The sequence below is a fragment of the Mesoplodon mirus genome (genome assembly GCF_964341445.2).
Source record: "Mesoplodon mirus genome assembly, chromosome: 1".
Taxonomy (NCBI): Eukaryota; Metazoa; Chordata; class Mammalia; order Artiodactyla; family Ziphiidae; genus Mesoplodon; species Mesoplodon mirus.
The window spans coordinates 230,808,972-230,829,426 of record NC_138976.1 but is presented as its reverse complement, the minus strand read 5'-3'; the positions used below and the strand labels follow the sequence as shown (position 1 = coordinate 230,829,426).

At 47.1% G+C, this 20,455-nt stretch overlaps 1 protein-coding gene across 3 annotated transcripts in view; it reads right to left on the bottom strand.

Annotated features, from left to right (window-relative positions):
- The window catches only part of SH3RF1 (SH3 domain containing ring finger 1), a 147,724-nt gene that overhangs the window by 96,760 nt on the left and 30,509 nt on the right, over positions 1-20,455 (bottom strand). The gene's annotated exons all lie outside the window — the stretch shown is intronic.

The window sequence follows — 20,455 nt, the reverse complement described above, 5'->3', positions numbered from 1 at the left end:
GGAGTTTTATAATTTTACATTTTATATTTAGGTCTATGATCCATTTTCAGTTAATTTTTATGAACAGTGTAAGGTCTGTGTCTAGGTTCATTTCACTGCCTGTTGTTGTCCAGTTATTCTAGCACCTTTTGTCAAAAAGACTATCTTGTCTCCATTGTATTGTCCTTGCTCCTATGTCACAGATCAGTTGACTATATTTATGTGGGTCTATTTCTGAGCCTTCCATTCTGTTCCATTGATCAATTTGTCTGTTCTTTTGTGAATACCACCCTGATTTGGTTACTGTAGCTTTATATTAAGTCCTGAAGTCAGGTAGCATCATTCCTCCAACTTTTTTGTGCTTCTATATTGTGTTGGCTATTCTGGATTCTTTTGCCGTTCATGCATACCTTGGAATTGGTTTGTTGATACCCACAAAATAACTTGGTGGGATTTTGAATGGGATTGCATTAAATTTAGAGATCAAGTTGGGAAGACCTGATATATTGGCAAATTGAGTTTTCCTATCCATGAACATGGACTATCTCTCCATTTAAGTTCTTCTTTGATTTCTTTCATCAGAGTTTTGTAGTTTTCTTCAAATGGATCTTGCAAATGTTTTGTTAGATTTATACATATTTCATTTTTGGAGGTGATAATGTAAACAGTATTGTGTTTTTAATTTCAAATTCTACTTCTCTGTTGCTCGTATGTAGGAAAGCAACTGACTTTTGTAAATTAATTTTGTATTTGCAATCTTATTACAATTGCTTATTAGTTCTAGGAGTTTTTTCACCAATTCTTTAGAATTTTCTACATAAACTATCATGGCATCTGCAAACCAAGACAGTTTTATTTCTTCCTTCCCAATCTATATACCTCATATTTCCTTTTCTTGTCTTACTGCATTAGCAAGGACTTCCAGTATGATGTTGAAAAGGAGTGGTGAAAGAGCACATCCTTGCCTTGTACCTGATCTTAGTGGGAAAGATTCGAGTTTCTCACCATTAAGTATGATGTTAGCTGTAGGGGTTTTGTAGACATTTATCAAGTTGAAGAAGTTTCTCCCTATTCCTAGTTTAATAAGAGTTTTTATCATGAATGGGTATTGAATTCTGTCAAATGTTTTTGCTGCATATACTGATAATCATGGCATTTTTCTTTTCTTTAGCTTGTTGATGTGACAGATTACATTAATTCACTTTTGAATGTTGAACCAGACTTGCATACCTAGGATAAATCCCACTTGATCATGGTGTATAATTCATCCTATACACTGTTGGATTCAATATGCTAATATTGATATTCTGTTGAAGGTTTTTACATTTATGTTCATGAGAAATATTGGTCTGTAGTTTTCTTTTCTTGTAATGTCTTTGTCTGATTTGGATGTTAGGGTAGTTCTGGCCTTGTAGAATGAGTTAGAAAATATTCTATCTTCTTAAAGAGACTGTGGAGAGATCAGCTCGGTGCTTTGTGACCACCTAGAGGGGTGGGATAGGGAGGGTGGGAGGGAGACGCAAGAAGGAGGAGATATGCAGATATACGTATATGTATAGCTGATTCACTCTGTTATAAAGCAGAAACTAACACACCATTGTAAAGCAATTACACTCCAATAAAGATGTTAAAAAAAAAAGAGACTGTGGAGAGTTGATATTTCTTCCTTAAATGTTTGGTAGAATTCGCCAGTCAACCCATCTGAGCATGCTGCTTTCTGTTTTGGAATGTTATTAATTACTGATTAAATTTCTTTAATAGATACAGCCCTGGGCTTCCCTGGTGGCGCAGTGGTTGAGAGTCCGCCTGCTGATGCAGTGGACACAGGTTCGTGCCCCGGTCCGGGAAGATCCCACATGCCGCAGAGCAGCTGGGCCCGTGAGCCATGGCCGCTGAGCCTGCGCATCCGGAGCCTGTGCTCCGCAATGGGAGAGGCCACAGCAGTGAGAGGCCCACGTACTGCAAAAAAAAAAAAAAAAAAAAAATAGATACAGCCGTATTCAGACTGCCTATTCAGTGACATCATTTTTGTTTGTTATGGAAGTTGCATTTTATTTCTCTCAGGAACACCAAATTCATAGATTTATTATTGAATATGCAGGATAATCACTTGTTTTCTAATAGTCAAGTAATGTAGTATATGTAGTGTATGCTAGCTATGTATCTAAATCTTTATTTCTAAGCCAGGCAAATAACTAAAGAATCCTTTAAAAATCCATATTCTGTATAAGGTTTAGGAAAATTGGAAATTATACTGTTTAAAATTAAGAGGTTTAAGCATTTAAAAAGTTAGTTTAGCATTCCTCTCCACAATTCCTGAATTAAAGACATCTAGCTATCTTGAATTGCCTTCTCTCATTTTTGAAATATTGTATTTTTTCATATAAATTTCTCTGTAACTGTCCTTACTCATTTTGTTGTTGTTGAGTGTAAATAAGATCTACGCAATGACCACCGTATCTGTTCAGAAACAAGAAATGCTTTCTCCTCATGTTTTCATATCAGAGTCATGTTACACTCTAGTATATGAAGAATATGCCTTGAAGGCAAGTTATCTGAAAATTACATCTACATGTACAAAACAGTGTAACTGCCTAGTTATTCCAAGCAAAAATTCTTTTCTCTCATCTACTAGATACACACATACACACACACGTAAACTAAATATAACAACTAAACAATTATTTGCGTGTAGTTAACTATTTCTTTAAAAGACTTAACAGTAAACTAATTAAATCAAGTATGGAACAAAGTTTTTAAAATCTTACAATGAAATGTTAATAAAAACCATCTTGCGGTACTGTCACAGTGTAAAGGAGCTGGAACAGATTGGGAGGCCATGTGGAGAGGGGCCAGGTGGCCTCTGCTGAGGGGCCAGACGGGAGGCGGGGGTCATCGTGGACTTCCAGCCCCAGCCAGGCTCCCAGCTGAATGCAGCCTACAGGGTGACGCCCGCAGACAGCACACGGGGTAAAGAACCACCCAGCTGAGCCCAGCCAACCCGAGAACCAGGAGAAATGATAAACTCTTGCTTTAAGACATCAGCTTTAGTGGTCGTTTGTTACACAGCAATAAACAGCAATACAGCAACACAGGAAAGTATCTTCATAACCTGGGTTAGTACAGATTTCTTCAGCACCTCATCGAATTTCTTAATGGGAATTATTCTTCCATCGCTTTTGTATTATCCATTAATTGCTAACTCAAAAATTTTTAGAAAAGCAGTTCATGGTCTTCAGTACTTTTCCTGCTATTTAGATTTTTGGTAAATGAAGTACATTTGGTATTTCATTTTTCAATGTTATATATTATAACACAGTAATATGCCATTTAGTGCCTTGAACAGCAGACCTCCCAGGGTCGAATTTTAAATCTGCCTGATGTTGTTTCTTACGTGGTCGGGAGGCCTTGGTCACCCACCATGAGCTGGGCAGGCAGTTCAGGACCAAGGCCAGTATAGGCAGCTGTAGGAAGAACAGAGCAGCCTGGGAGAAGTCTCAAAGCTGGAGGCAAACACCAACCCTAACTGCTGGGCAACAGAGAGAAGACCCGACAAAGCGACACCATCAGGAGTGTGCGTCACCAGGCGGTGAATCGGAAAGACAGGAGCAGGGTAGGTGGTGGCTGCCCGAGTCAGGAAGTCATCGGCGAAGGGGCCTAGACACTAGTCAGAGCTCAGGGGAGGCTGGAAGGAAAGCAGCACCAGAGACAGAAAGCGACCCCAGACCTGGAGGGCATCTGGCTGGGCACTAACCAGGGCTGGGCTGGGTAAGACCGGATGTGACTGACGGTGACCTGGTAGCGGGGGGGGGGGGGGGGGGGGGCAGGGGGTGACTGTGTGCGGGGAAGAGGAGGAGTTCTGCAGACGGATACAAAACACTGTGAATGGACTTAATGCGTGAGAACTCTACACTTAAAATGGTGAATTTTATGTTACATATATTTTATTGCAATAAAAAGAAATGTTTCAAAACTGAGGGAAAAGAATGCTTTCTATCATCATTGGTCAAAAATACTGGGTCTCGGGACTCCCCTGGTGGCGCAGTGGTTAAGAATCCGCCTGCCAATGCAGGGGACACGGGTTCGAGCCCTGGTCCAGGAAGATCCCACATGCCGCAGAGCAACTAAGCCCATGTGCTACAACTACTGAGCCTGTGCTCTAGAGCCTGCGAGCCACAACTACTGAGCCTGCATGTCACAACCCAGGAGCCTAGAGCCTGTGCTCCACAACAAGAGAAGCCACCGCAGTGAGAAGCCCACACACTGCAACGAAGAGTAGCCCCCGCTCGCCGCAACAAGAAAAAGCCCAACCACAGCAATGAAGACCCAACGTAGCCGATAAATAAATAAATTTAAAAAAAAATACTGGGTCTCTTCAATTACCCTGGGAAATTCCTATGATCCCTCAAATCACTGCAGTGCAAGAATAGTCTGCAGATTGAACTTCCAACAAGAAATTCATTCAAGTATGAATGCCTTTACCCCTATGGAGAATAGCAGTAGCCAGGATTTGCATCAGAATCAAGTTTGATGAAGCCATCTTTACTTCAAATGTGTGTGTACATACATACTTATACATATACATAGATATACGTATATGTAATACATATACATACACACATTTAAATAAGACACTTGCCCCTCCTCCCCCCATGAAATTCACCAGCCTGACCTGGAAACCCCTCACCATTTCCCTGGAGCTGGGACTGAGAGCCTGCGGACGTGGCTGCAGCCACTCTGACACAGGCAGGGAAGGGTAAGAGCAGGGACCAGAAAGGACCACCACCACCCACGATCAAAATGCAGAGAAAGCCAAGGTCATTTACTGGTCATCTGGGAATTAGAGCAGCATTAACTGCCTAATGATAGCTGGCTGAAGCCAGTACTGGGATGTGTTTGTAGGCATGCAAAGTAGATAGTAGAGTGCCTAATAAATACATAAATTTATTAATGGGAGGAATTATGTAAGAATAAAAAGTGTAAGTAAAGGTAATCTAGAAGTAGATTTTGCTCAGGCTAATTAGGGGTTAACTGTTTTTCCAAGGTGCCTTAAAAAGTACACAGTAACTTAGAGCATTTAGAAATCAGACTTTGGACAGATCCACCCTGTAACACACAGCCCTGAGCACAGAAGCGTGATTCCTCCCCCTGAAGACAACGCACCCCAAAGCCCCCAGACCCACACTCCTTCATAGCCTTCCTTACACAGCAGAGAGCTCACAGTAAACCCAGCTACCTGATTTCTCAACGCATACAAGATTAGAAGGCGTATCTGACAGGTGCAAGGATAATAACGTAAAGGGGTGAAGAGTCGAGTTGGGTGGAGGCCCGGAGCCACACTGAGCACAGGGCGGGGTCCCAAACCCTCAGGGGAGGGCCGCCCATGCTGTGCAGTCTTTGTCCAACCAGTGAAGGGAGCATATGATGCGTTTAAGGAAAGACTTCATAAATTACAAAAAGAAAAAGGATTCTGTTATCTGACTTCATAAACAAAAAGTCCGACAAATATTCATCCATGAAGATACCTTCTTTCCCACCAATGTCAAGCCAAGCAGCCACTGCCTAAGTTCAAGGCTATCAGACACTGCCTGCTAAAAAGGAACATATTCTCCCCTGACAGCCGTCGCCAAGTACTGGAAGGATGTGAGCAAGGGCAGCTTGCGTTCCCTCTCCTGTGTCCACTGTCTTCTGCTCCCTGCGGCCACTGCGGGTGGGGGCCCGGGACACAGCTGCCCCCCGACCAAGAGCCAGGTCCCTGCGTTTCCTGCTGCGGAAACCAGGGGCTTGCTTGTAAGTGTTGAAGGTGGGAATATCTCTGCATGTGGGTTCCTCTATTTTGTCTTATCAAGCCAGCAACCACCAGAATCAATTATTTACTTGTCACCCTGTGTAAAAGCATTCCGTTCACTTAAATGTCATGCTTTTTATTCCAAGATTTTAATTTTGTCTCAGTGACAAAAATGATACTTAGATAGTTTTGCTTCTTTTTTTAAACAATCAACACCTGTGCAATCAATTCAAATTAGCTTGTGCTAATCTAAATTAGGGGAAAAGGGCCTCCCTGGTGGCGCAGTGGTTGAGAGTCCGCCTGCCGATGCAGGGGATACGGGTTCGTGCCCCGGTCTGGGAGGATCCCATATGCCGCGGAGCGGCTGGGCCTGTGAGCCATGGCCGCTGAGCCTGCGCATCCGGAGCCTGTGCTCCGCAACGGGAGAGGCCACAACAGTGAGAGGCCCGCGTACAGCAAAAAATAAATAAATAAATAAATAAATTAGGGGAAAAGCAGAAGGGAGGAAAGAAGAAAAAAGAGGAACTTTTCATTAATACATTAAAGAGACACCAAAATCACTTCAACTCAAAGCGAATCGCCAGTCTGCCTCACTGCCTGTCTACAACTAGAGAAAACTAAGCCAGGAAATAGTTTGTGTTCTAGACTGCACATACTTTTGACTGTTTTAATAATGAGATTGAAATTGACACAATTTTCTGTCTTTACTATGAACTCCTTGTAACGGAAAGAAAAACGCCCAGAACTGGCTGCCTCTTCACAGGAAGACTGTGAAGAATACACTTCATTCTGAATACATGTCACTTGACAAGTTCTAGGAGTAAACATTTATACTAGCTTTCCTTGGTCAGCAATGAATGAGCCAAGGGAACTTCTGTGTGATCCTCTCTTCCACAAGATAAATTTCCTTTTTCTAGTCCTTCTGGAATGCACATTTTGGCATCGGTGGCTTGAGGAACGGGGGACACTTGCTCGGCTTCAAGAGCGGCCACTGTCTGGCCTTTGGAGATTTTAGCAACTCAAGGTCTGGCCCACCGTCCAGCAGTCTGGGCACCTGCGCACCCAGCTGCAGGGCGAGTCGCTTCCACGACACTGGACTCCTCAGCCAGACAGCTGACCGCACGGCTCCGAGCTCACCGTCACGCACAGCCGCCTGACCACGCTATCAGCCCCCTATCATGTAGGGATGGGTGGCACACAGGCAACGTGACTTTCCGTGAAAACGCAACTGGAGAAAGAGTCTACCATCCACACACTTCACGAGGTCAGTATCATCATGTTCAAGAATGAAGTCACAGCAGAGGCTCTGATTATTGTGAAAATGAATGAGATCGAAGGTCAGTCACATGTAAAATGTGCCTTCAAGGCAGAAGTTTAACAGACAGACAATTCTGGTTTAGTTAAAAGTTTAGTTAAATTTGAACGTCACGTGTCAAAATGGTTTAAACACAACTTAACTGTAATTCCAAAGGGCCCGGAGCGGTTCATCAGAAATGACAGGCACACGCTGCCCTTTACACAGCTTCCAACTTGCTGACACCACCCATTCCATGCCTCGGGGGACCCGGAGTGGCCCCAGTGGCATAGGGATGAGACAAGGGGCACCAAACCATGGCAAGTCAAGTCATGATTTTATTCCTTTTGTCATTTTTCTTTCGAGTGGAAGATTCCTAACTCTCTGCTCCTGGCAATGTTTATAAACAGAACTTTGAGAAGCCTCCAAACACACAAAAAAATCAGTCTTTTCAACAAAGTGCGATAAAGAGTGAACCAGCTGAGTCCTTACCCTGCAGACTCGGTGGAAGCCCCTTTAAGGCTTCATAAACAAAAACAACACTCAGAAACTGCCCAAATTGCTGGTTTTGATCTCCATCAAAGAAAAATCATGTATAACTTAAGCTTTACCATAATCCATTATACTAACAACTCTGTTCTGGGGAAATTTAGAAAACGCTGACATTGGAAAAGAAGATTTGGTCAAATATATGCAATAGGTTAAAGCCTCCTCCACAGCAGCACTTCATTTCAGCCTGTAAAGACTATACTGTTGGTAATGTACCTCACAATCTACAATTATGTTTTATAATAACAGAATGTAGCTGTTTGAGCACGGTGACCATTTTGAAATACCCATAAATATTGAATTACTGTATTGTATACCTTGAACTAACATAGTGTTATAGGTCAATTATACTTCAAAAACATGTAAACAAACTCAGAAAAAGAGATCAGATTTGCTGTTATCAGAGGTGGAGGTGGAGGGAGGGAGGAATTAGATGAAGGTGGTCAAAAGGTATAAACTTCCAGTTACAAGAAGTACTAGGGATGTAAGGTACCCCGGGATTAATATAATTAACACTGCTGTATGTTCTCTATGTAAGTTGTTAAGAAAGTAAATCCTAAGAGTTCTCACAGAAAGGACAAAAAAATTTTTTTTAATCTATATGAGATGGGCATTCACTAAACTTACTGTGATAATCATTTCATGATGTATGTAAGTCAAATCATTATGCTGTGCCCCTTAAACTTATACAGTGCTCTATGTGCATTATATCTCAATGAAACTGGAATGAATAAACAAATACTTTCAAAAAGAGCATAGCTGTTAAATCCAAGATGACATAACACTTCATTTTTTCCTCCCTAAAATCTGCCATGAATTTTATGCTTCATCATGCACATAATATCTACATTCTACAACTCCAATAGCTTTTTTTTTTTTTTTTTTTTTTTTTTGTACGCGGGCCTCTCACTGTTTTGGCCTCTCCCGTTGCGGAGCACAGGCTCCGGACGCACAGGCTCAGCGGCCATGGCTCACGGGCCCAGCCGCCCCGTGGCATGTGGGATCTTCCCGGACCAGGGCACGAACCCATGTCCCCTGCATCGGCAGGCAGACTCTCAACCACTGTGCCACCAGGGAAGCCCTCCAATAGCTTTTTATTAGAGGGATCCTGAGTCTTTGTATAGCACATATACTAAATTGCTAAGCTAAAGCATAACCTTAGTGCTTAGTGGATAACCAGACTACAATATAATAAACTGTACAATCCGTCCTTCTAACGTAAGCCTTCCTCCCTCCTCCACCCAAAGGACACGCCACTAGCTCCTCCGTGTAACATTATGAAGTGTGATAATAACATATATCCGATCCATTTGTTTGGTGTTTAAGGCTGACTTGTTTCCCTCCCAGGCAAAACATTCTGCAACATAAGATCAGCGACGATTATTACTTGTTTTTAAATTATAAGTCGTTGGTTGTTCTATATATTTTGACACCTTCCTGACAGGAATTTAAGATAATAGAGTTTAACTCCAAATTAACAACATTGTTAGACAAATACCAGAACAAAATAAAAACAAAGTCAGCTTCAATAAAAGTGGAATCGTAATCTGAGGATAAAATTCAGTCAGTTTACTGCTTCCCTTGTTAATCTTTCACCTTTTAAACTGCGATTTACAACTAAAAGTGAGAGAGAACTGGGGTTAACAACTCTCTACTTTGCGACCCTTTAACTTTTACGGGTTAATTCCCCGAGATCCGTCCTGCTCCGCACCATACCCCTAACTCACCACCTCTGCTGAGAGAGCGGTCTGGACAGGAAGTTCTGCGCGGGCCGACCCAGAACCCAAATGGGCGAGACGGCGCCCCAGGATGCGCGCGGTGTGGACGGCACCCCTGATCCTGTGGGTGTGCGCGGCGCCCCAGGACGCGCGCGGTGTGGACGGCACGCCCGACACGTGTGGATTACCAGGTGCCCCACGCGCCCGCCGGCCTGCGCAGCCGCAGCCCCCATGGGGGAGGCACCCACGACATGGCCTCCAAGTCCCTGCAGGTGGCCCGGATCGCCCCCATATGCACACTTCCCGGCCCACACCTTGGCGGGGGGGGCCCTCTCCTCCAGGAAGACACGGAAGGGCACCTCCACAAGTGACGGGGAAGGGGGGAGGCAGATAAAGGCCCAGGCGCGCTCTCAGGAGCCGCCAGATCGGACACGGCCCAGCGGCAGGGGTCCCCAAGAGACGGCGGGAAGTGGAGGTGCAGACGGAGCGCCGGACAGGTGCGGGCGGCCGCGTGCCCTCGGCCCACGCCCGCCCCCAGCACCCCTCTGGAAAGGACGCGTCAGCGCAGGTCACCAGGCGGTCAGGGCGCCTTCCGGCGGAGGACGGGAGCACCGCGAACTCGACCAGCAGGCGCCGCGCTCACGAGCTCGTTCCCCAGGGCAGGAGATGGGCAGACAGACCCGCGGGCAAACACAAGAGCTCACGACAGGTCGTGAGCGGTACCGAGAGGAAAGACAAAACCGAGTAAAGGCGCAGTGATGCTGGGGGGATCCTGCAAGAGGACCGAGGAGGAGGCGACACGTGGGCAGAGACCCAAACCCAATGAGAGAAGTGACTCAGGCAGAGGGAGGAAGGATGGGAGGGCACGTGCCGAGGCCCGGAGCAGGAGGGCGGCAGGAGCCTCGGAGGGCCCGGGGGTGGGCTGGAGCAGAACAAGCGAGCGCACGGGAGACAGAAGCCATGGCCAAGGCAAGCAGAGGGGTGCGCCTTCCCAGCAAGGGCACTGCTGTTCCTGGGGTAGGAGAGGGTGGTCCCGTCCCGCTCAGCATCGTGGGCCCTGAGGCACTGGAAGCCCACAGGACCATCCCCGGAAGCATCAGAGAATCACCCTCGTGCCAAACACTGCTGCAGGGGCAGGAAGGGGAGAACCGCCGGCCAGACCCCATGTGGCTTTGCCGTCACCGAGAGTCGGGGTGATTTCGTTGTGAGCATGACCGAGAGGCCGCAGTGCTGGGAGCAGAGGAAACGGCACACTGTCTGCCTCTAGAGCTGTGGCCAGAAGTTTGTCTTAGAAGACGTCTCTGGGGCCTCCCTGGTGGCGCAGTGGTTGAGAGTCCGCCTGCCGATGCAGGGGATACGGGTTCGTGCCCCGGTCTGGGAGGATCCCACATGCCGCGGAGCGGCTGGGCCCGTGAGCCATGGCCGCTGGGCCTGCGCATCCGGAGCCTGTGCTCCGCAACGGGAGAGGCCACAACAGTGAGAGGCCCGCATACCGCCAAAAAAAAAAAAAAAAAAGAAGACGTCTCTGTCTGCTGCCCGAGGACCTGACTCTGGGAGGGGAACGCAGCCTGGGGTGACGGGGCTCAGGACACTGTAGTCATCGGGGGTTACGACAGCCTGGACAGGGTGGGCATGGCAGGGGTGCTGGAGAGTAGCAAGGGGCGGGGGGGGGGGGGGTCATGAAGATACGGCCAGCAGAGACTGCCTGGGGCAGAGCGTTGAAGGGGGGACATCAAAGAGGAGGCTGGATCCCTGAGTCCCTCGGGGTCGGCCTGGGCCACGTGGTGGCCTTCCGCAGGTGCCAGGGTGCCAGGGTAGATCACCCCCTCTCAGCAGAGACCCCAGCACGGTGCGCGTGCTGCACAGGGACGAGGACAGACCGCAGAGGGAGCCCAGGTGCAGCAGCCCCGGGGGACTGGGGGTAGGACGTCACCTAGACAGGCTGTGGGGGGATGCCCGCCGCCCGAGACTCCCCCGGGGGCACAGGGTGACAGGCCACGAACTAGCCGACCCGGAGAAGGAGGTGCCTGAGGAGAAAGGAAGCGCGTCCAGCTTCAGCCTCAGGCACCTCGCCCAGACGCCTCCCCAGCAGGAGAGTCAGCCGGATGTGGGCCCAGAGCCCAGGCAGAGGACAGGGTCACCGCTCGCCATCAGCAAGGCGGCCCCCACTGAAGTCACAGACTGATGTCACCACCTGGGGGGGTTGGCAGAGAAAACCTTGGCTCGAAGGCTGTCACGGGACGAGGCAGAGGAGCCTCAAGAACCAAGCTGTGTGGCGAAGTCAGACGCACAGGTGCCTGGAGGGGGACGCCGGCGAGGGGCACCTGGAGGGGGACGCCGGCGAGGGGCACCTGGAGGGGGACGCTGGTGAGTAAGGGGCGGGGGTAGCTTGAGGGAGGGGCAGGGCGGGGGAGAAGTCGTGTGAGAATGAACGGGAGGAGCTTAGAGGGAAGACCCCCGTGTTAGGGAGACGGACCCTCGGGGCGATGCATCTAAGGGACAAGACAAAGAAGCCACCCAGCGGCGTACTCTGAACGTCACCAAGCGGGGAGAGAGCATCCTGATGGCCACCATCCCAGTAACAACATCAGAACAAGCCAGGCTGGGACCCACGCTTGTCTCGTTTTGTGCGTTTAATGCAGAGGAAAGAGGTGGGTGGTTAAACACCTGTGGTAAGTGAATGAAGAAGCAGCTTCCAGATAAGGCAAAACACGCTGAACATAAAAGAGTATATTTTGTTTCTGAAATTAAGTTCAACTCCTACTGGGTCTGTTTTTCATGATCACTTGACATTACAATTCAGCTTCAAGTTCATAAATCAAAAGGATTCTGCTTTCCACCACAGTTGTCCTGTCTCTATATCAAGGTTTTTCCTGGTCACCAAAACACCCCCATTCCATAGCAGTGAAAAGCAAAACACGTAAGATGCTACAAGGAAGAAAATTTCGATGATGCTTCATTAAAAAAAAAAAAAAAAAAAAAAAGGCAGGAGAGAACAGAATACCTAGATGAATTAAGTAATTAATGAGATAATAAATCATAGCTCATGCTGACTTCATTTAACCATCCTTCCCTCCCCAAAGGGAGGTACAGAAACAGCACAAGGCAACAACAAAAGCTTTAGGTCAGAAACTTTCTCAATATTTGGCCATGACACACCATCAATTTAATAGGAAACTACTGTAGATAATGAAAGTTTATCTTTATAACTATATGTATTCAGTGCACCAAAACTGTCATGAAGGTAAAGCCTTATAATAACTGTGACTGGGTAACAAACTGAATGAGTTAAAATAGCATTAGTTACCCTTAATTCTAAATCTAAGTTGTACACACCTCAACCACCAAACTGGTTTTACAAACACATAAAAAAAGAATTGGTAGTTCAACTAATTCCAATTACAAAATGTTAACAAGAATAGGAAGTTAAAAACTCACTACACTATAACATCAATCAATAATCTCTTTTCAAAAAACTCCATTTATTAAACACTAAATAGATTTGAAATGGCTCATGAGAAGCGAAGCACTATTCCCTATTTCACATAATTTAAAAATGTTCCTCTTGAATAAAATGGATCTGTCACCAAATATTCCGTCTTTCACTGATGGGTACACGGTAAAAGGATTCACGGAGACCACCAATGGGGACAAAAGTAAGTGGTCTTCTTAACAGGTGTGTCAAGTCGGAATTTATGCTTTATGACTTGTAATGGAGCCCCCAGCAGCACAGTGTTTCTTTTAAAATCTGAATGAGCGTTTTATCCTCTGAAACAACATTTGCCGGGGTAGCTGGGGTCCTTGGGGGTCCCTCGGCATCTCTGCATTACTCATCTCGCCGTACCACACGCTGATGGTAATTACTCTCCACCGGTGGAAACGCCTTGAGAGCAGAGACCTCGGATGCCCAGGCAGCAGAGCAGTGCCATCAAGATAAACCCGGCCACTTTCAGAGGAATGTCAAAGGGCAAGGGTGGCTACAATGGAATTTCCCGCAGGGAAACATACCATCCAGGATTCTGGAGCAGAATCTCCCGCATCCCCAAATGCTTCAATTCAGGCCACTCATAAGGAAAACTTTTTAAAAGGTGTTTCACAAGAGGGAATGAAGGGAACTCTATAAATCCTGGAGTCATGAAGTGACTCTGAGTCCCAAACCCCTGATCTGAACTTTATTGAGGGTTTTATTTCCTATGGAAATAACAGGATGCATTTTCAATTCTTATTTTTCTTCAACAAGTCGTTACACAGTGTCACTTTTTAACTGTTCCCAGGAGCAGTAAGCAGATCACGGAATACATATTCTAAATGCACATCTTCTATAAGAACTAAAAAATCTGCACCAGAAAACACTGGCTGTAAAACCAAGTGATCTTCAAATACAGGGAGTCAACCTCAACAGATCACAGTTCACATGGGTATTAGCTTCCTGGGGCTACTGTAGCAAATTAATACAAACTTCATGGGTTAAAACCATCCACGTTGACTGTCTTAACAGTTCCAAGGTCAGAAGTCCAAACTGGGTCTCGCTGGGCTAAAATCCAGTGTGGACAGGACTGCACTCCTCTCTGAAAGCTCCAGGGAAGAACCATCCTCTGGCTTTTGCCCCGCACGGAGGTCGCCCACGTTCCTTGGTTTATGGGTCTTTCCTCCACCTCGAAGTTGCAGCAAAAGCTGAGCCCTTCTCACGCGGCATCACTCTGCCCTTCTCTGCTTCTCTCCTCCTTCGAAAGGCCCTTGGACCCCACTGGACCCATCTGGGCACTCCCAGGGCATCTGCTCACCTCAAGGTCAGCTGAGTAGCAACCTTAATCCCATCTGCGCCCTACTTCCCCTTTGCCATGTGACAGCATGTTCCCCGGTCCCAGGATTGGGGGGGGCATCGCTCTGGCCGCCAACAATTTGTAATCATCTACTAGTGCACATACCATTTTACTGTTTTCATAGACACACACAGACATATGCCCCCCCCACACGCACACACTCTTTGGATTTTCCTGCTCCAATTATGAGTTCTTGACCGACTCTGCTGAATAACTCTACAAACATCTGTAGAACTTGGTAGCGTTAAAATTTTATTTTTTTAAAGAAATCTGTTCTTGAAAGAAATTTCAGATGGCTCCCAGAGTACAAACCAGAAACTATCTTTAAGTAGAAAATAATAAAAGCAAGAAAGCCCTGCCAAAGAGCTGTTTTAGGATCATGGAGAGTTTGATACCTCCTTTAAGCCCATTTCAGGGCTTATTCCAAAAAAGATCCAAAGGCTCCTGGAGGTATAATTCACTCTGCTACAGTCAGGTTGACCTATGGCTACACTTCCATTAAGTTAATGTTACTGTATCTCAAAAGAGTGAGTTTTCCCAGAAACTCTTAAGGTCTCCATTCAGTTAACCAAAGATATCTGAACTCTCTCTCAACTGTCACTGCTTTCCAGTAAAAATAAAACATGACATTTTAATTCCAACCTCAGCTGTGGGAAAATGGACTCATCTTTACAAGTCTCCTTTTTTTTCATTAAGTGAAGAGACTTGCATAGAATAAGTATTTGAATTTAATTAAGAATATTTTCGTCAAACTGAATTCAATTCTCAAATACTTCTGTTGCCCACTTTCTTTAAATGATGATCAGAGGAACAGTTTCTGAATCTTCTAAAGAGCAATTTTAAAAATAATTTATTCTAAAATACATGACCTTTCTGTTCCCCAAATTAACTGTGTTCCTTGGAACACTGGAAAAATACAAATTGGTATATCTCAAAAAACAACAACAACAAACCCCCCCAAAAAACAAAAAAAACCCTCTTCTGTGGTCACATGTGTTTGGGAAAGGATGTATACATTATCCTCTTTTAGAGGGTCACCAATGCACATTAACTGTTTAAAATTTACAAGTCCCAAAGCACTGAAAGCTCTAAGTGTTCAACCTCACTGTTCTCAGAAAGTTTTCCCAACGCCTCCGTGAACCTCCGGAGAATGAGAACATCTGCACAGGGCACCACTCACTGAGCACTCAGAGCAGCCTCATCACAAGTGGGAACAAAACCAACCCCAGCTTAGCCCAAGAGAGTTTATGGGATCTATTTGCAAATATCAAATGTACAATCAATGACATATTGCAGCTAGGATTAAGATTTACTTGAGGGCTTCCCTGGTGGCACAGTGGTTAGGAATCCGCCGGCCGATGCAGGGGACACATGTTCGAGCCCTGGTCCGGGAAGATCCCACATGCCGCGGAGCAACTAATCCCATGCATCACAACTACTGAAGCCTGCGTGCCTAGAGCCCATGCTCTGTAACAAGAGAAGCCACCGCAGTGAGAAGCCCGCAAAGTGCAACAAATAGTAGCCCCCACTCAGTGCAACGAAGAGTAGCCCCCACTCACCGCAACTAGAGAAAGCCTGCACATAACAACGAAGACCCAACACAGCCAAAAATAAAAAAAGATTTACTTGAAACAACACAACTGTGAAAATGTACTGTAGCCTCTAATGGTATTTATATGCATGGGTCATTTAAAAGAAACAATGTTTAACTCAATATGACTTTAAATGATCCCTGTCTAAACAAACCATACCATGTCTATAAATAGTCAAAATGTATCTTACTCAAAATACTGGTCCTCAAATACAGCCATGGATGTTTCATCCACTATATATAAGCAACAGATTCGTAAAAGGCATTCCAAAGGTTTTTTTCTTCATCCATGGAGTTAATCAAAAAGAATATTCAGGGCTTCGCTGGTGGCGCAGTGGTTGAGATTCCACCTGCCGATGCAGGGGACACGGGTTCGTGCCCCGGTCCGGGAAGATCCCACATGCCGCAGAGCAGCTGGGCCTGTGAGCCATGGCCGCTAAGCCTGCGCGTCCGGAGCCTGTGCTCCGCACCGGGAGAGGCCACGACAGTGAGAGGCCCACGTACAGCAAAAAAAAAAAAAAAAAAGAATATTCAATTCAAATAAGCTGAGGTTAATTTTGAAGGGATGGAGAATTGCTTTTAAGTGGTTCTCACCCTGTTTTTCAATAAAAGTCTAGAAATATTTCAATCTAAACTAAAAATCTCACCTTAAATCCTAAACTATTAGCTGTTTAAATATTAGTGGCTCTCCCTTTTAAAAAAATTCTATAAATGAGATCTACTTCTTTAAGTTTATAGTCATTAAGTAGAAACAATACACCAGGCTCAACAAGTTAAAAAGCACTGTCTGTGGTCAATGAGTGACCTGCTCTGAGAGATGCTAAGACACAGCGTAAAGACCACAAGGTCGTGGCCCGGGCAGGGTCCCAGCTCTGCACACAAGCTGCGTGCCCCGAGCTGCTCACCTTCCGGCATCCACGCTTCTTCATGAACAAACGGGAAAGGCAAGGGCCCTGGGTTATGCAGATGCTGAGAAGAGCACCAGCACACGAGCGTTCAGCAAACGTGTCCTGTTATTATTACATTACTGCTGACTGCACGACACTCTGGCCGGTCATGTTTGTTGCCCCAAATTTGTTTGTTATCCACAAACACAAAGGAAAATACATCTCTCTCCACTCAAGATCCTAAACTGTGAAGATGAGCTTTTCCCCAAAGCCGTGACAGGATACTTCTCCTCCGATGACCCATAAGCACCAACTCCCACTTCTGTTCCCATCAGAGTCCTGAACAACTGATGCCTTATTCTACTTCCGCCTGGACCATCTCTCTTCAATTATTGATTCCTTCAGCTATATTCACCAAATAGCCAATACCTGTCGGGCACTGTTTGACACGAGAAATATAAAGATATGTAAGTATCAGGTCCTGTCTTTAAAAACCTATCAGTCTAGAAGGAGAAAAAAATGGAAAAAAAAAATTTTCAACAGTTTTAAAAATTCTAGAATGGAAATCCAAAACATAGGACAGACTATTGGCAAAAAGGCTGGCCTGGCTACCTTGCTAAGGGGAGGGGCCCGAGGCCGGGGAGCTAGTCAGGTGGACAAGGGGGAGGGAGGCTGCTGAGCCTCTGTTCTAAGTGCTGGCCGGCTGGGGAGGGCACGAGTGAGGGCCAGCGAGGGGAGAGGGCAAGTGGAAGGCAACCCTGCAGCCTGTGCACAGGGCCAACACGGTGAGGCTCTGTGCCCTACCCCGTAGAGGGCCTGAGAGATTCAAGCAGAGGCCTCAGTGCTCACATTCGCGTTTGGAAAAGATCACTGTAGCCACGTGGACAGTAAAATAAAGGAAGGAGGAAAAATGGGAGACCCAGTCACGGAGCATCATGGTTTTCACAGGCTCCAACAGCGGTAGCCCGACTGGGCATCCTCACGCCCTTCATTCAATGTGGGACACTGAGCCTCAACTACGTCACAGCCTCGCCCCAGGTCCCACGAAAATGCTGGAACAACGGCAGAGATGGCCCTGAATCCAGGTCTCCTCCTGCCACTGGCCCCTCCTCTGCACCCCACGAAGGTCAGATCAAAGGCCACCTTTGGTCACATCACGTCCCTGGCGCGACCAGGGCAAATGAACCGACCTGGGATCAGATGCCTTCCGATTGAAACAGCAGGGTACACACATCACAGCTACACCAAATGACGCTGATTTGGTAAATCTGGGAAAACCGTGCTTGAGCCCGGAAAGCTGGCTGCTACTAGAGATCTTTACCCTTCTCCGGTGATGTGCTCAAACCCCCAAATAAGATTCACGCCCATCAAATAATTAACACAGGACTTCAATTCTTCCATCCCTGTTAAGTACCATCTGCTTACCCACCTTATGCTCTGAGATGTCCCTCGCCTGCCATCCTGATCCTAAGTGACCCCCAAACTGAAAAGTACTCCTGCTGCTGCTGCTGTTTTTCCACTCTTACCTCACTTCGCCAAACCTGTTCATTGAGTCCACCTAAGCACCCCTGGAAACGCAGTGTCCTCACCCAAAGCACTCCAGAACTGGGCCTCCACGGAGCGCAGTTCCAGTGTTTGAGGTCCCTCCTGGTCAGGTGGAGGGGTTTGGGGAGGCGGCTGCTGCTGGCGTCTGGTGGGTAGGTTTCAGGGATGCTGCTAAGTAAGTATCCTATGATGCACAGAACAGACCCACCCAAAAGGAACCAAAATGCCAATGGTTTGCAGTTGAGAAGCCCCGATCGAGAATGATCCCAGGCCAAGCAGCACAAGCTTCAAGCTCTCTCAGGGCGCAGACTACACACAACTCTCCCAGTACAGGGTCACAGCAGTCAGAGAGCGTGGGTTTGGGTGGAGAACCTTTACTGCGTCTAAACAGAGACATCCTGGTCACTGCCTTCATCGAGGATGAATCAGCACACTTCTGACGGCAGACTTCTCACTGGCCAGCCTCACTAGGACAAGCACCCAACGCGTCTGGAGACAGACTCCTACTATCTCCAGTAGGGGGTTACAATGGCCTTGACTGCACGGGATCCCACCTGACCCGGAGGGCTCTTCCTATGAAAGCTATCCACGTGTACAGACTTTTCTACCTCTCGGTCAGGCTTCTCATCCTTGGCATGGCTGGCATTTTAGGCTGAATAATCCTCTAGGGCGGGGTCTGTCCTGTGCATTGTAGGCTGTTTAGGAGCACTTCTGGCCTCTACCCACTAGATGCCAGCCCCACACCCCAATCCAGGCCAACATAGGCCCAGACACTGCCAGACGTCGCTGGGGGTCGAGACCACTCCACTGATGACCTCTGCTCCAGAGCTTACACAGCAGACTTCTCACTTAGCTTTACACATCTGCATTTTCATTCACTGATTTGCTGGGTATAAATGTATTTAATAACTAAATCAACAAGTTCTTTTACGTTGATATTCTTGAAATAGGATACCACCTGTAACCCTACCGTGGGAAACACGACTCGGAGCAACATTTCCCTGATCCTGGATGAATACAAATGGAAATTTATGAACACTGCTGGCACCAAGCATCAGGACAACCTGGCTTCCATGACAACAGAGCGATACCCTGACAGACCAACCTGGCCATCTGTCTGTTTTGCTTAGAGTTAAGTTTCTAGAGATGTCATTTTCTCTGTGGCACGACGAAATTCACAGTAAAAGGTAGTAGCTGCCATTTACTCAATATTTACTATGAATTCCATACTTGCTATTCTAATCGCAATACCCACTCTGTTTTTTGTTTGTTTGTTTGTTTTTTGTGGTACGTGGGCCTCTCACTGCTGTGGCCTCTCCCATTGTGGAGCACAGGCTCCGAACGTGCAGGCTCAGCGGCCACGGCTGACGGGCCCAGCCGCTCCACGGCATGCAGGATCTTCCCGGACTGGGGCACGAACCCGTGTCCCCTGCATCGGCAGGCGGACTCTCAACCACTGCGCCACCAGGGAAGCCCCCCACTCTGTTTTAAATGATACAGTAACTGTATTTGACAGGTGTTACTGCTATTTCCATTTTAACAGGAGGCAATCGAAGCACAGACTGGTTAAGTAACTCACCCAAGGTCACACAGGAAATCCACAACAGAGCTGGCATTTCAATCCAGAATCCACCCTCCTGCCTATCCTGCTCCTCCACCTCTCGTATAAAAGCATGCCATATTCATAACTACAAATCATATAATAATAAGCATACTGTAGGGGGATTTTACTTAATCTCTTTCAAAGACACATCCTCTGTACCATAAGTGACAAAACATCGTGGACACCACGCGTGTTAGGCCACCTGCCATGCACTCCCCACGGCTGTGGTCACTGAGCTGCGGCAGAGGCTGGGTCCCCCACCAGGCTAGTCCCGAGGCTGCTCACAGACCCCGCTGCTCCCTGCAGGATGCACCTCCCGCCGCCTTCAAACTGGGTCAGGGCCCAGCAAGGGTTTGCACAACGGAATGTGAGCAGGAGGGAAATGCTTCACTTCCGGGGGGCGGGCGGGAGATGCTTTGGAACCCAGAGCCCGCCGGCCAGCCCCCTCCTGGAAGCAGAGCTCAGAAGGAGCCTCCATGGCGCCGGGGCTCCGAGGACCGCACGCTGGCCACACGGCACGAATGAGCACCGAGTGTGGGTCGTGGGGGCCCCTCAGGCTGCAGGGCCGTCTGTCACCAGCCACAGCTTAACCCGCCCTCAGTGACACACGCACTCACCAGCTGAGGGACCTTTACCTGGCCACTCAACTCCCCGTGCCTATTTCCTTATCCCTGAAAC